This window comes from Dromiciops gliroides, chromosome 2, assembly GCF_019393635.1.
Source record: "Dromiciops gliroides isolate mDroGli1 chromosome 2, mDroGli1.pri, whole genome shotgun sequence".
Taxonomy (NCBI): domain Eukaryota; kingdom Metazoa; phylum Chordata; class Mammalia; order Microbiotheria; family Microbiotheriidae; genus Dromiciops; species Dromiciops gliroides.
The window spans coordinates 280,341,211-280,354,682 of record NC_057862.1 but is presented as its reverse complement, the minus strand read 5'-3'; positions in this window follow the sequence as shown (position 1 = coordinate 280,354,682).

The following is a 13,472-nucleotide window of genomic DNA, read 5'->3' as shown; positions in this document are numbered from 1 at the left end:
ACCAGGAATACAGGCCAATGGGAAAGACACACTTGAAATAGGGCTCACACTTTTCCCCTTTCTCCCAGTGCCTCAGAGACACAAATTACAACAATCAACCATTTAGCACCAGGGTGGCACCCCTCTGAGTTGCCTGTACCAGATGAAAAAACAGAAATAGAGTGAGTGGGGCTTTGTGGCACTTCACTAAGGCTGAGGGGAAGGTACTCAGCATGAAGCTGGGGTCTATTCTGTCCAACTAAAAGACATTTAAAGAAGACACCCAAGCTGGTATGTCATGCATTGCTCATAATGGAAGAAGGCACAGACACTTTAAGTTTTAGCCCCTAAAGAAACCACTGTCATAGGGGAGGGAGTCCAAAAGTGAATAACAGAAGGACATAAGGGGGGGAAAAGACTGAAATTACCACAGATCCCAAGAAGAAGAAAATGAAAAATACCTTAAACATAAATAAATCAACAGAGAAAACATTAACAGCAGAAGGAAATATAACCTCAAGATTCGGTAAACAAGTTCAGGAACCTATGAACAAATGCTGCAAAACAAAGTGATTAGATCACATAATTAGAAAGAGGACTCTGTGGAATTTGAGAACATGGAACCACAATATGCTGTTCTTGAATGGTTTAAAAGAAAATTTAGAATTATGAGAACAGAATTTGTGACCTGCCAAGAAAAAATAATGTGCAGAATAGGAAAACTGGGATCTGCAATGACAACACTCATTAAAAATACAAAAGAGAAAAAAATAGAATGGAAGTGGACAATCAGGAAGAAGATAAGCAAAAAAATTTCGTTAAAAGAAAATATGCTTACTATGCAAGCAAAACATATTGATCTCAAAGGCAGGTTTCTTGTCACATCTTTGGAGAAGTCCTGAATGGTTTTGATACGTGAATGGAAGATACTTTGTTATAAAAAGATTTGTAAGGTAATTTTTTGTTCTTTTGAGTAAAATGTTTTTTTCATGGTCAAACAATAATCACAAGAGGAATTTATATTTTTCTACATTTTCAGTCAACTGTGAGATGTTGAAGATTCCATTTTAAATATCTATCTTGAAAACCTGTTCATTTTCTACTAATTATTCCCATTGAGGGTGCCTTCAATTTATATATAGGTAACCCTCTTAATTATTTTATATAGATGGGAGAGTAAGTATATAGTTTGGTAGTTTACCTTTAAAAATATTAATAAAACTTGACACACCTTTGGTATCTTATTTTCTTCAGATGCCTTGTATGTTAGTCTTTCAATGTGCTCACAACTGTGTCACCTCCAGAAGAAATCTCCTCTCTCTATTTATTTGATCTGATAAGGCTACTTTTTTTTTTGTTTTCTTTAGCACCATTTCTACTTCCTCTATAAGCTTCTCCAGGCCTGTGATATGGTTATTCCATTCTCTCTGATGGACAAAACAGTGTGTTAAAATGTTTTTCATAAATGTTTTTCATTTTTTCCCATTCTGTCTGTTGTTCTTTTTACATTATAATCCTCAAATTCCCTTGAGTTGACTTTGCTTAATCGGATATCTTGCCAAGCTTTCTTTAACTTAGTTTTACCTTCCACTGATTATTACTCATAATCTTTCATCATTCTTCTTCATAAAATTTTTACAGAGAAGTTTATATTACAACTCAGTGTTACCTTTGTTGCCTCTCTATTTGGCAAGTAAGTCATATGTTTGCTGACTAAGGTACTTTTTGGGACCTTTGGATATCTTTGATATAGTAGTTCATTTACATTGGTTTAACTTCTGAATAAAATTACTATAACTGTGTCACTCCTTCATTGTTCCTTGTACTCTACTCCTGACTCTCAGGACTTTTTTCTCTACCATGATCTAGCAGTCTTCTCCCACTGGAAGATCACTCCCCTACTGTGATCACTCTTCTTTCTCTGATTGGTCAGTTCTTCCTGGAACCTTCATTTTTAAGAAAAGTCCCCAGGCCAGCCATATTCAGTTCTTCATTCCTCTTTGGACTTTGCTCCCAACTCCCTGGACTTCTTTCTCCACCAAGTTACCTTTTCTTCCCATACTCCCATACCTACCTTTCAGCTTTCTTGTGTGTTATCTTGTCCCAAGAAACTGTAGCATATGTAGTGGCCACACCCCAGTAAAACTGTCTGGGTAAAAGGGCTAAACCGGGTTGAGGATAACTGATGGACCAAAAACCTGTTGGTCAGTTAGAGATATGTCTACTGCAAGCATGTGAAGACTTTCCCTCATGGAATGGGTAGATGAGAACAATTTGTTCTAACGGTCACTTAGACCTTACTCAGACATCAAAGACACCAAGGTCATCCACTACATCCTGGGCCATCACCAGTCATCTTTTTTTTAAAAAAATTATTTATTTATTTTAATGTTTCTCAATTACATGTAAAGATATTTTTTGAGTTCCAAATTTTTCTCCCACCCTGCTTTCCCTCCCCACTCCCGAATCCATTAAGCAATTTGATATAGGTTATATATCACAATCGTGTTAAATATATTTAAATATTAATCAGAACAAAAGGAAAGAAAAAATGCAAGAAAAAATAAATAAGAACAATAACAAAAAAGCAACAACAAAAGTTAAAGTAGTATACTTCAGTCTGCATTCAGACTCCATAGTTCTTTTTCTGAATGTGGAGAACATTTTCTACCATAAATCTTTTGGCATTGTCTTGGAACATTGCTTTGCTGGGAAGAGCCAAGTTGATGATCACAAAATGTTGATACTGTGTACAAAGTTCTCTTGGTTCTGCTCATTTCACTCAGCATCAATTCAAGTAAGTCTCTCCAGGTTTTTCTGAAATCCATCTGCTTATCATTTCTTATAGCACAATAGTATTCGATTACATTCATATACCACAACTTGTTTAGCCATTCCCCAACTGATGGACATCCCCTCAATTTCCAATTCTTTGCTACCACAAAAAGAGCAACTACAAATATTTTTGTACATGTGGGTCCTTTTCCCTTTTACATGATCTCTTTGGGATACAGTCCTAGTAGTGGTATTGATGGGTCAAAGAGTATGCACAGTTTTAAAACTTTTGGGGGCATGTTTCCAAATTGTTCCCCAGAATGGTTGGATCAATTCACAGCTCCGCCAACAGTTCATTAGTGTTGCAAACACTGATCATTTTCCTTTTTTGTCATATTAGCCAATTCATCACCCATCATCTTGATTTTTGTCCTACCACTGGACTTTTATGACTCTGGAAGAGAGACTGAGGCTGATGATTTTGTTCAACTGTCTCACTTATATTAAATTCATGCACAAGTGAAGACATCACCTCTCTTCAAAAACAAAGAACAAGCAATGTGTTATCTTCTCCCATTAGAACATAAGTTTCTTGAGAACTATCTTCCTTTTTGTCTGTATTTGTATTTCTAGTGCTCCAAATCCCTAAAAAAAAAAGATGGAGGGGTTGTGGAATGATAGACACACTAGTACATTGAGGTACCATAGTACAATGGTACAATCATTTTGGAAAGTAATTTGGAAGTATGCAAATAATATGATTAAAATGTCGATATCATTTGAATCAGAGACTCTATTATTGAGCTTATACCCCAAGGAAGCCACCAATAAAGAAGAAAGTCCCTACATGTTCCAAAACATTTATAGCAGCACTTTTTGTGACAAATAAGAATTAGGAACAAAGTAGATGCCCATAAACTGTGGAATAGCTAAACAAATTGTGGTACATGAATATAATGGAATATTGCTCTGCTATAAGAAATGATGTAGCACAGTGGATAGAGTGCCAGGCCTGCAATCAGGGAGATTCATCTTCCTGAGTTAAAATCCAGCCCCAGACACTTGCTAGCTGTTTGACACCGGGCAGGTCATTTGACCCTGTTTGTCTCAGTTCCTCCTTTGTGAAATGAGCTGGCAAACCCTTCCAGTATCTTTCCCAAGAAAACTCCAAATGGGGTCACAAAGAGTTGGACATGACTAAAATGACTCAACAACAACAGAAATGATATGTCTGATAAATAGACCCAAAGATATATTATGTCTATCTATCTCTACATCTTTTTAGAAATTTATTTTTATTTTATGGGGCAATGAGGGTTAAGTGACTTGCCCAGGGTCACACAGCTAGTAAGTGTCAAGTGTCTGAGGCCGGATTTGAATTCAGGTCCTCCTGAATCCAGGGCCAGTGCTTTATCCATTGCACCACCTAGCTGCCCCCAATCTATATCTACATCTATGCCTATCTATATCTATATCTGAGCTGATGCAGAGTGAAACAAAGCAGAGCCAAGAAAACAATATACACAGTATCTATAACAATTTAAATCAAAAGAACAACTACACATCAAAAAATCCAAAAGGGATGTAACCAAATTATAAAGACCAAGCAGGACTCAAATGAAGAAATATGAAAAGGTATCTCTAACTTACCCCTTCATGGAGGTGGGAGATCCACAAGTGTTACACATGTATTAGACTCCTTCTATATATCGATCAGTTGTGTTAAATTTATTTTCCTTTCTAAAAATAGTTTGTCATAAATGGATTGCTCTCTGGGAAAGGAATAAGGAGGGATACTTCAAATAAATTTGTGGGACATTGAGGGTTAAGTGACTTGCTCAGGGTCACACAGCTAGCAAGTGTCAATTATGTGAGGCCAGGAACTCAGGTTCCCTGAATCTAGAGCCAATGCTTTATCCACTGCACCACCTAGCTGCCCTCTGATTCCCAAATCTTTATGGTCATCTCTGATCTCTGCCTACTGGCCATCTCTGTTGGATGTTCCATAGTCATCTTATAATCACTATATGGTATGGTAGAATGACAATATATGATGATTCCCTTTAAAATGATCAACTTTTATCATACATCTACTATGTGCATGATATGAGGGGGTAAAAATGGGTAAAGTCATTACCCTCAAGTGGCTTACATTCTTTTCTCTTAAACCTGCCTATCTGAATTCAGCTTATCTGCAATATCAGGACACCCTAAGAAAGAGACAGGAGGCAGCATGTGCCAGGCAAATCAAATACCACCATGACTATCTTGATCCTCTTGTCCCCTCAGAGCCCTGAATCCAAGAGCCTTGGGAATGAGCAGTGCTTCTAGCCCAGTGACCCTACCCACCATCCTGGAAGGCAGCCCCTTTGGAGATATACCCTGGAAACTGCTCCTGCAGATGGCACAGCCACATATATTAAAGACCCAGAAAAGAAAGTTCTTGTCACCAAAGTTTATGGTGCTGTCCAATGGTTCATCACCAGAAACTAATATGATTTTATTAGTAAAAAGGACATTAAGGAAGAGACTGCCACATATGCTTTGCTACCATACCCCGAGGACCACATCTGACTTGCAGCTGTGTGTTGCCTCCCTGGTTAGAAAGTGAGCTTCTTCAGAAGAGGAACTTATTTTTCTATTTTTATCCTTAGAACCTGGCAGAGTGCTTTGAGCATGGTAATTACTAAATAAATGCTCTAGTTATTCATTTGTCTTTCATTCCCTTATTTCTACTCTTACAATTGCCTTAGCTCATTACCTCTCTTTGGGACAATTGTAATAGCCTCCTAATTTGTTTCTCTCCCACTAATATCTTTAAGTAGGATGGATTCTCTCTCAGATATCTTTTGTTCTAGATCAGAGGTGTAAGACTCCTGTCCTGCTTTTCCAAGGAAGCAAACCTCCTGACTCCAGATTAAAATATAATTGGGAAATATTTAACAAAATAAATAAAGATACCATACAACATAGATAATGTTTATTTGTGGTTTTCTAAGTCAATGTATTTTGATTTCAGGTTGACACCACTGGACTCTAGATAGATTCTGAGACTCTGTAGTCTCTCCTGTTTTTAGCCATCCTCCAAACAGTATACAAAATAATCTTCCTACAACTTGTCTAATTATGTCACACCTATGCTCAAAAGTTTCCAGTGTCTCCCTAGCATAATGTCTAGCTCTAACCTACCTTTTCAGTATTATTCCAGGTAAGTCTCTTTCTCTCAATGTATGTTTCAGCCAAACTGGACTACTTACACACTGGCTTTTCCTTGAACTTAGCATTCCATCTTTCATTTCCATGCCTTCACATAGGTTGTTTCCCATGTCTGAAATGTGCTCCCCCATCTCTCAGATTCCTTATCTTCCTTCAAGGCCTAGCCTAGGTATCTCCTTTAGCATGGACCCTCCCTTGATCCCCCAAATGTTAATGCTGACATTGTCCCCAAATCCTTTTGTATAATACTTACCTATAGGTATATTGTATGTTCTCATCGAAGTTGTTTGTCTTTAATTTTCAAAGAGGACTATGACAACAGGGTGATGTCATGACTCACACTGAATTGAATTTAAGTGAGGGAAGACTGTCCCATTGAAGTATAGATTCCCTGAAGGCTGAGACTGTTTTATTTTTGTCTTCATATCCCCAGCTCCTGACCCAATCTCTATCACATATTAAGGAGACTCTCTCTCTCTCTCTCTCTCTCTCTCTCTCTCTCTCTCTCTCTCTCTCTCTCTCTCTCTCTCTTTCTCTCTCCCTCTCCTTCCTCCTTCCCTCCCCATCCCCAAATCTAACATCTATTTTATCTCTCATCTATCTATTGATCAATCAACTGTTTATCAATCTATCTACAAACCTTTATTAAGTTATTACTATCAGGCACTGTTATAGGTTTGAAGAAACAAAACCAAAATTGAGATTGTCCCTTCCTTTGAAGAGTTTATAGTCAACTGGATGCTTGTTGGATTGAGTAGTGTATGAATGATGGGGGAAGCTGGAAGATAGGGGTTTAAAGAAGTATTAGGGGTGTCTTCTCTATACCTAAAAAAGAGTAGGGAAGCCTAAATCTAGACACATTCTACTTTAGTCCCCCTGGAGAGAATTGCTCGCATTAATCTCTTTCACCACCAACCTCTCTCTTCCAGGAACCCAGAGTTAGCATGGAAGGAGTCTAGCAGCTTGGCAGTGCTGGCGAAAATATTTAATTGCATAAAAGTTTCCAAAATAGAAAGATTTCAAATCATTTGGATCCAAGTGGAAGGAAAGCATCCATTAGCTTTTCATCCTTCTTTTAACCAGGGTGACTGATTTATTACCCCATATTTCAATAGCTTTATAAACTGGGGGTCCTAAGTACAGGATGAATTTAGTTAAGATGTAAATATTATGCATTAAAGTATTAGCTGACTATTAAAGATACATTGAGGTTTATACATTACGTAGATGTGTCCATCGACTTCAGAGAGGGGCCATTTGCTCACTGGGGATATCTATAATATAGTTGTTAATCCCAAAATATGTTTTCAATTGTCAATGCTTATTTTCTATAACACATTACACCTATCATTTTAACCAGAATTGAAACCCAGAAAGCCATGTCAAACTTGTTTTTCACCATATAAAGTCCATCTAACTGCAAAGGTACCCAGTAGAGTCATGGCTTGCCCCTTCTAGGATAAATCAGTGATTTACATGGCATCTAAATTATCACAAAAATCAGTCCATTGCAAGCAAAAATGCGATAGTTAAGTAAATTTTACTGGAACTTTCTGCGTCCTCCAGAATTGGTGGCTGTCAGATTATGGCAACATAAGGTATATTAAGTACATCAAGAACTATGTGTTGTACTCTATGTTTCTAGGCCTTCAGAATTATCTCAAGTAAAGTGAACAGATAAGGAGTGGCTACCCCTTTCCTGGACTTAAGAGAGACCCCACTCAATCAACAAAAATTTATTAAGTACTTACTATATGCTAGGCACTGTGCTAAGCTCTGTACATATAAAGAAAAAGCAAAAACTGTCCCTGACCCCAAAGAGCTTACATTTTAATGGGAGAAACAGTACATACATCATTTGATACATACAAGATAAATACAGAATAGATAGAAGGTAGCTTTAGATGGCAAGTTACAAGCAGTTGAAGAGAATGGGAAAGGCATCTGATAAGAGGTGGCCATTGAGCCAATTTGAGGGGGGGCGGGGCAATGAGGGATAAGTGACTTGCCCAGGGTCACACAGATAGTAAGTGTCAAGTGTCTAAGGCCAGATTTGAACTCAGGTCCTCCTGAAACCAGGGCCGGTGCTTTATCCACTATACCATCTAGCTACCCTTGAGCTAAGTTTTAAAAGAAGAATCTGAGGCAAATGTTAAGAAGAAAGAACCTTCTAAGCATCTAGGAGCTGCAAATGTAGAAACATGGAAAAGGGAGATGTAGGAGATAAAGCAGCATGTGTAAGAAATAAATAACCAGTAGGCCCATATAGCTGGATCATAAAAAACACATATCAAGAATACTGTTTAGTTGTTGCGATAGTTTGGAATGAGAAGTCTTGTGCGAATCTTTCCAGAGTGGAAAGATCTACATGGATAGAAATGCTCTTGGGTAAAAAGTGTGACTCACTCAAAATCCCATGGGAAATGTTCCATATTTGCCTTCACATGGGCTGCACATGGCTTATACTATCTTATTTTTCTGTTTCTCTCTCCCCCCCTCCCCATTTCTATCAAAGAGATCTCATTTTAGGAATATTGTGTTGCTCATATCCAGTGGTGGCCTGAATATCTGATATTATGGTAACTCATGTTTTCCCACTGCTTATTTGGACAGGATGAGTTGTCTGGACCCCTTCTCTACTGTCATTCCCAACCCTCAGAAACAGCAGTTTGAAATCAGTCTACATGTGAGAACATTTATAATCTGGCTTCCCTCAAGCCTCAGCTCATAGACTGCCCCTAATGGGAATTATTTTCCTGTCTCCTTAGTTGTTAAGAACTCTCTCCCTCCTCCTTAAAATTTCAGTATGTGTTTATTTGTTGACTTGTTGTATTTCTGCCTCTCCCCTTGAGCCCCCCAAATGCAAGCTCCTTGAGACAGGGATTATTTTGTTTTTGTCTTTGTATCTCTGGCATCTAGCAGAGCACTTGGGATGTAGGAGGTGTTTTAAAAATACTCATTGAAGGGGATGGAGTGGGTCAGTGGAGATATATAATTAAATCAACACTTAAAAAAATCCAAAGTAGTTGTTGGCAAGAGGATGGCACCATAAATTGTACTGAATTTGTTTTTAATTGAAATGCTTACAGGTTTATTTAGAACTGGAAAGAGCCTCAGAGAATGGCAAGTCCAACCTCCCTCATTTTACTCTGTTTAGGTCTTCTCAATGACATTTCAGAAATATGGAATGACAGATATTTTGGTCCTATTCTGTTATTTCACCAGAGTAAAGATCTCTGAGGGGTTAAGGGAATTGCCCAAGGTCACTCAGTCTGTATGTCATAGGCAAGACGAGACAAGGACAACATTCTATATATACCACATTCTATATATTTAGACCACATTGCCTCTGCAAATGGCAAATATAGATTTAAAATTAAGGAAAGATATAGTCTCTTGCTTCTAGACACTTCATGGCCCAATGCATATATCTAATCCCTCCCTGATTTATAATTAAAAGGGACAACTATATTTGTATTCAACAGAAATTATGTAATCCAACAAACTTATCAGGTAACCCAGTGGTTTTCAAGTATGGTCTAAGGGACCCCTCAAGTTCCTCAAGGTCCTTGGGGAAGGGGGATTTCCAAGGTCAAAACTATTTTCATTACAATGCTAAGACATTTTAATGTTTAATATAGTAAATTTCAATAAATATAATCCACATAAACTAAAGCAATTTGAGGGGATCCTCAATAATTTTTAAGAGTATAAAGAGGGGCAGCTAGATGGTGCAGTGGATAGAGCATTGGCCCTGGATTCAGGAGGACCTGAGTTCAAATCTGGCCTCAGAATTTGACTTTTACTAGCTGTGTGACCCTGGACAAGTCACTTGACCCCAATTGCCTCACAAAAAAAGAGTATAAAGAGATCCAGAAGACAAAAAGTTTGACCACTATTGAATTTATTCAATATTTATTGAGTATCTACTGTGTTTAAGTAATACAATCTTTTATCAAGTAAAGAGAATAGATATTCATCAAATATATCCTGCTGAGGGTGTCCCATGCTTTCAGAGACATATTGTATCCCAAATATTCAGAGTCAGATTTGGAGAGTAAGATGGGTAATGGAATTAAAGAATACAGATTTTCTCTTTCTCTTACAAATGAGGGAAGCATCTAATGAGATAATTTTTTTTTATGTGGGCTGTAAACTAACTCTAAAGAAACTTTCCCCAAAAAAAGGAGTCCAGACACCACTGAGGCAATGACAGCAGTCCTGAAATATAGGTGCAGCTTTTGGAAGTGATGACTTAGGAGAGGAAAATATTCATTTGGTTGTGTTAGTTTTGGTTAATTTGTTGTAGGAGTTATAATATTTGTTCACATAGCTAGAGGGGATGAACTTGAAGGGAAGAAATAGTAAAGTAGATTTTCATTTCTATTCATTCATTCAATCATTCAATATTCAACGAATAGCTATTAAGTTTCTATTATGTGCAAGGTAAGAGGCAGTATAGTACAGGAGAGCTGTCCTTGGAGCAAGATCTAAGTTCAAGTCTTGCCTCTAATATTTGCTGGTTGTTTGACCCTGGGCAAGTTATTGCCCAGGCAATGCTCTGGGAAATTTATTAAAACTATCAATGTTGGGGCAGCTAGGTGGCGCAGTGGATAGAGCACCGGCCCTGGATTCAGGAGGACTTGAGTTCAAATTTGCCCTCAGACACTTAACACTTACTAGCTGTGTGACCCTGGGCAAGTCACTTAACCCTAAGTGCCTCACAAAAATAATACTATCAATGTTACATAGAAATTGCCAGTGTGCATTGAATGAGAAATTTTCCTCACTGGAGAGCTCCTAACATAAGTGAAATAATAGGTATGGTACAAAAATAAATTTGCAAGATTCTGGTGATATCAAGACAAAACTAAAAACTGTCCCTGCCCTCAAGAAGCTTACTGTCTACATACTACTATATTCTACTTTCAAGAATTTGACCTGATCGTCCACAAAAGGAAGACCAAGTTAACAAGAATGCGTGTTATTCAGACCATGGCATACAATTAGATGGCCAATGTATGGAGCTTGTCCATCATCTGGGACAGACAGTACAAAATTGTAACAATTTGGGCTCAAAATTAAACAGGAGGGGAAAAGTAGATTAGATTGCTTTTGGAAACTGCAAAATTCCTTATGCATTCCCAAGTTTATCTCAGAAATAAAGGTTCATCTTTTTAATATTAACATCTTATGGTTGTCGCTATATGTCTCAGAGGCAAGGATTATAACATTCTCTGAAGAATTGGATATGAATGTCACCCAGAGAGCAATGGAGAGGCACATGGTTCAGTGTGATCAGCCTACAATACAGAACCAATTGAAGAACTTTGAAGAAGGGCCAGCAAGTGTGTCCTGTTTGTGGTAGAAGTATTTCCTAGAGCTCAGAGCAGGGATCTGTTTGTATCAGAGCCTTAATATGTGTTCCCAATTTTATAAAACCCTTCCTGGAAAGGAGACATATTTATGAACATTTTTTATTGAAAATTGTATACCTTCTGATTTCTGAAAGCCAGGGCTAAAGATCATAGTAAACCACAGGTTTAAAAAATGAGCACATTTTAAAAGTATAGACTGAAAATATAAATGAAGGACCAACATTTTCTCTTTGGCTTTCATATCCTAGGAAAGAATGGACCTTTGTTGGAACCTCTGACATAATGTAATAATTCAAAACAAAGTCTTTCTCGGATTCCTTGTTTGCACACACTTGTGGCTGAGCAAGTAGTCGCTCAGCGAAGGAGCATCCTTTGAATTACATGGCCTGGAAGTCTGTGCTCTGGTTTTGCATCATGGCAATGTTACCAAGCAGAGACTTACTTCCAATAAGACCAACTTAAAAAGAGGAAGGGAATCTAATGGGAACACTGAGATGCATTATTATCATATCCAGTCTGGAATAGATATGAGATATGGTAGCAGTGGAAAGAGGTGTAGTAATAAACAGATAGGCACAGGGGTCATGGAAGTGTCAGCACCCTCCAGATCCCTAGTCTTGCTTCCAACCCAGCTCTCATCATCATCATTTGGGGAAGCAATTCCTGTGTAGAAGGTGCCAACAATCCCTACCAACTGCCATGCACAAAGTAAGCAAGCTGAAACAGCAAGGCACCCAAAGGGGAAAATGAGAGATAGCATATGCCAGGCAAATCAAACCAACATCACCACCACCACCACCTTCACTTGCCATCTTCCTTCAGATCTCTATGGAAAAGTCCAGGACCCTGAGCCCAAGAGCATTGGGAATAGCAATGCTTCTAACCCAATGACTTCAGCCATCATCCCAGGAAGCAACGCCAGTGGAAACACAGCTGGGTAGCTATTCCTGTATTGCTACAGCCACAGCTAATAAAGAATCAAAAAAAGAAAGTTCTTGCCACCAAAGTCCTTGGGTCTGTCAAATGTTTTGACATCTGAAACTGATATGATTTTATCAATGGAAATCATGTTAAAGAAGAGGCATTACTATCTGCACCACAGTCTAAGTATCATGGGTCCCTTCCATCAGACTTGTAACTGAAACCTTTCCCATGTGTTTTATCCTCCACTAGAATGTTAGCTCTTTGAGAGGAAAGAATGTCTAATTTTTTATTTGCATCCTTGGAGCTTAAGGAAGTGCTTCACACATAGCAAATGCTTAATAAGTGCTTTCTTAATTGATTAAGTTAATTAATTAACTCATTCATTCATTCATCCATTTATTCTAGTTTCTAGAAGTCAGGAGTGCTCCTTAGTACTAAGAGAAATCAATGCATCCTAGACTTTAGCACTGAGATTGAGAGGAAAATGATCAAGCAGAATAGTCTGTAGCCATTAGGTGAGAGTGCTTGCTACTTGATTCATTTCCGCGTTATTTAATGAGATATTCTCTTTTAATTAAATGTCTTTTTGTTACTTGGTCTAGAAATTGATTGAAAAGGGGGATCATCAAAGGGCAATAAAGCTGTGCATACCCTTTGACCCAGCAATCCCACTTTTAGGTCTTTTGCCCAAAGAAATCATGGAAGGGGGAAAGGGACCCACATGTACAAAAATATTTATAGCTGCTCTTTACGTGGTAGCAAGGAATTGGAAGTTGAGGGGGTGCCCATCAATTGGGGAATGGCTGGACAAGTTGTGGTATATGAATACAATGGAATACTATTGTGCTGTAAGAAATGATGAGCAGGAAGAGTTCAGAGAAACCTGGAGGGTCTTACGTGAGCTGATGATGAGTGAGATGAGCAGAACCAGAAGAACATTGTACACAGTATCATCAACATTGAGTGTTGACCTACTGTGATGGACTATATTCTTCTCACCAATGCAATGGTACAGAAGAGTTCCAGGGAACTCATGATAGAAGAGGATCTCCAAATCCAAGAAAAAAAAAAGAAAGAAAGAACTGTGGAGTATAGATGCTGATTGAACCATATTATTTCTTTTGTTTTGGGTGCTGTTGGTTTTTTTTTCTTTCTTTTTTTTTGAGGTTTTGCATCACTGCTCTGATTCTTTCTCTTGTA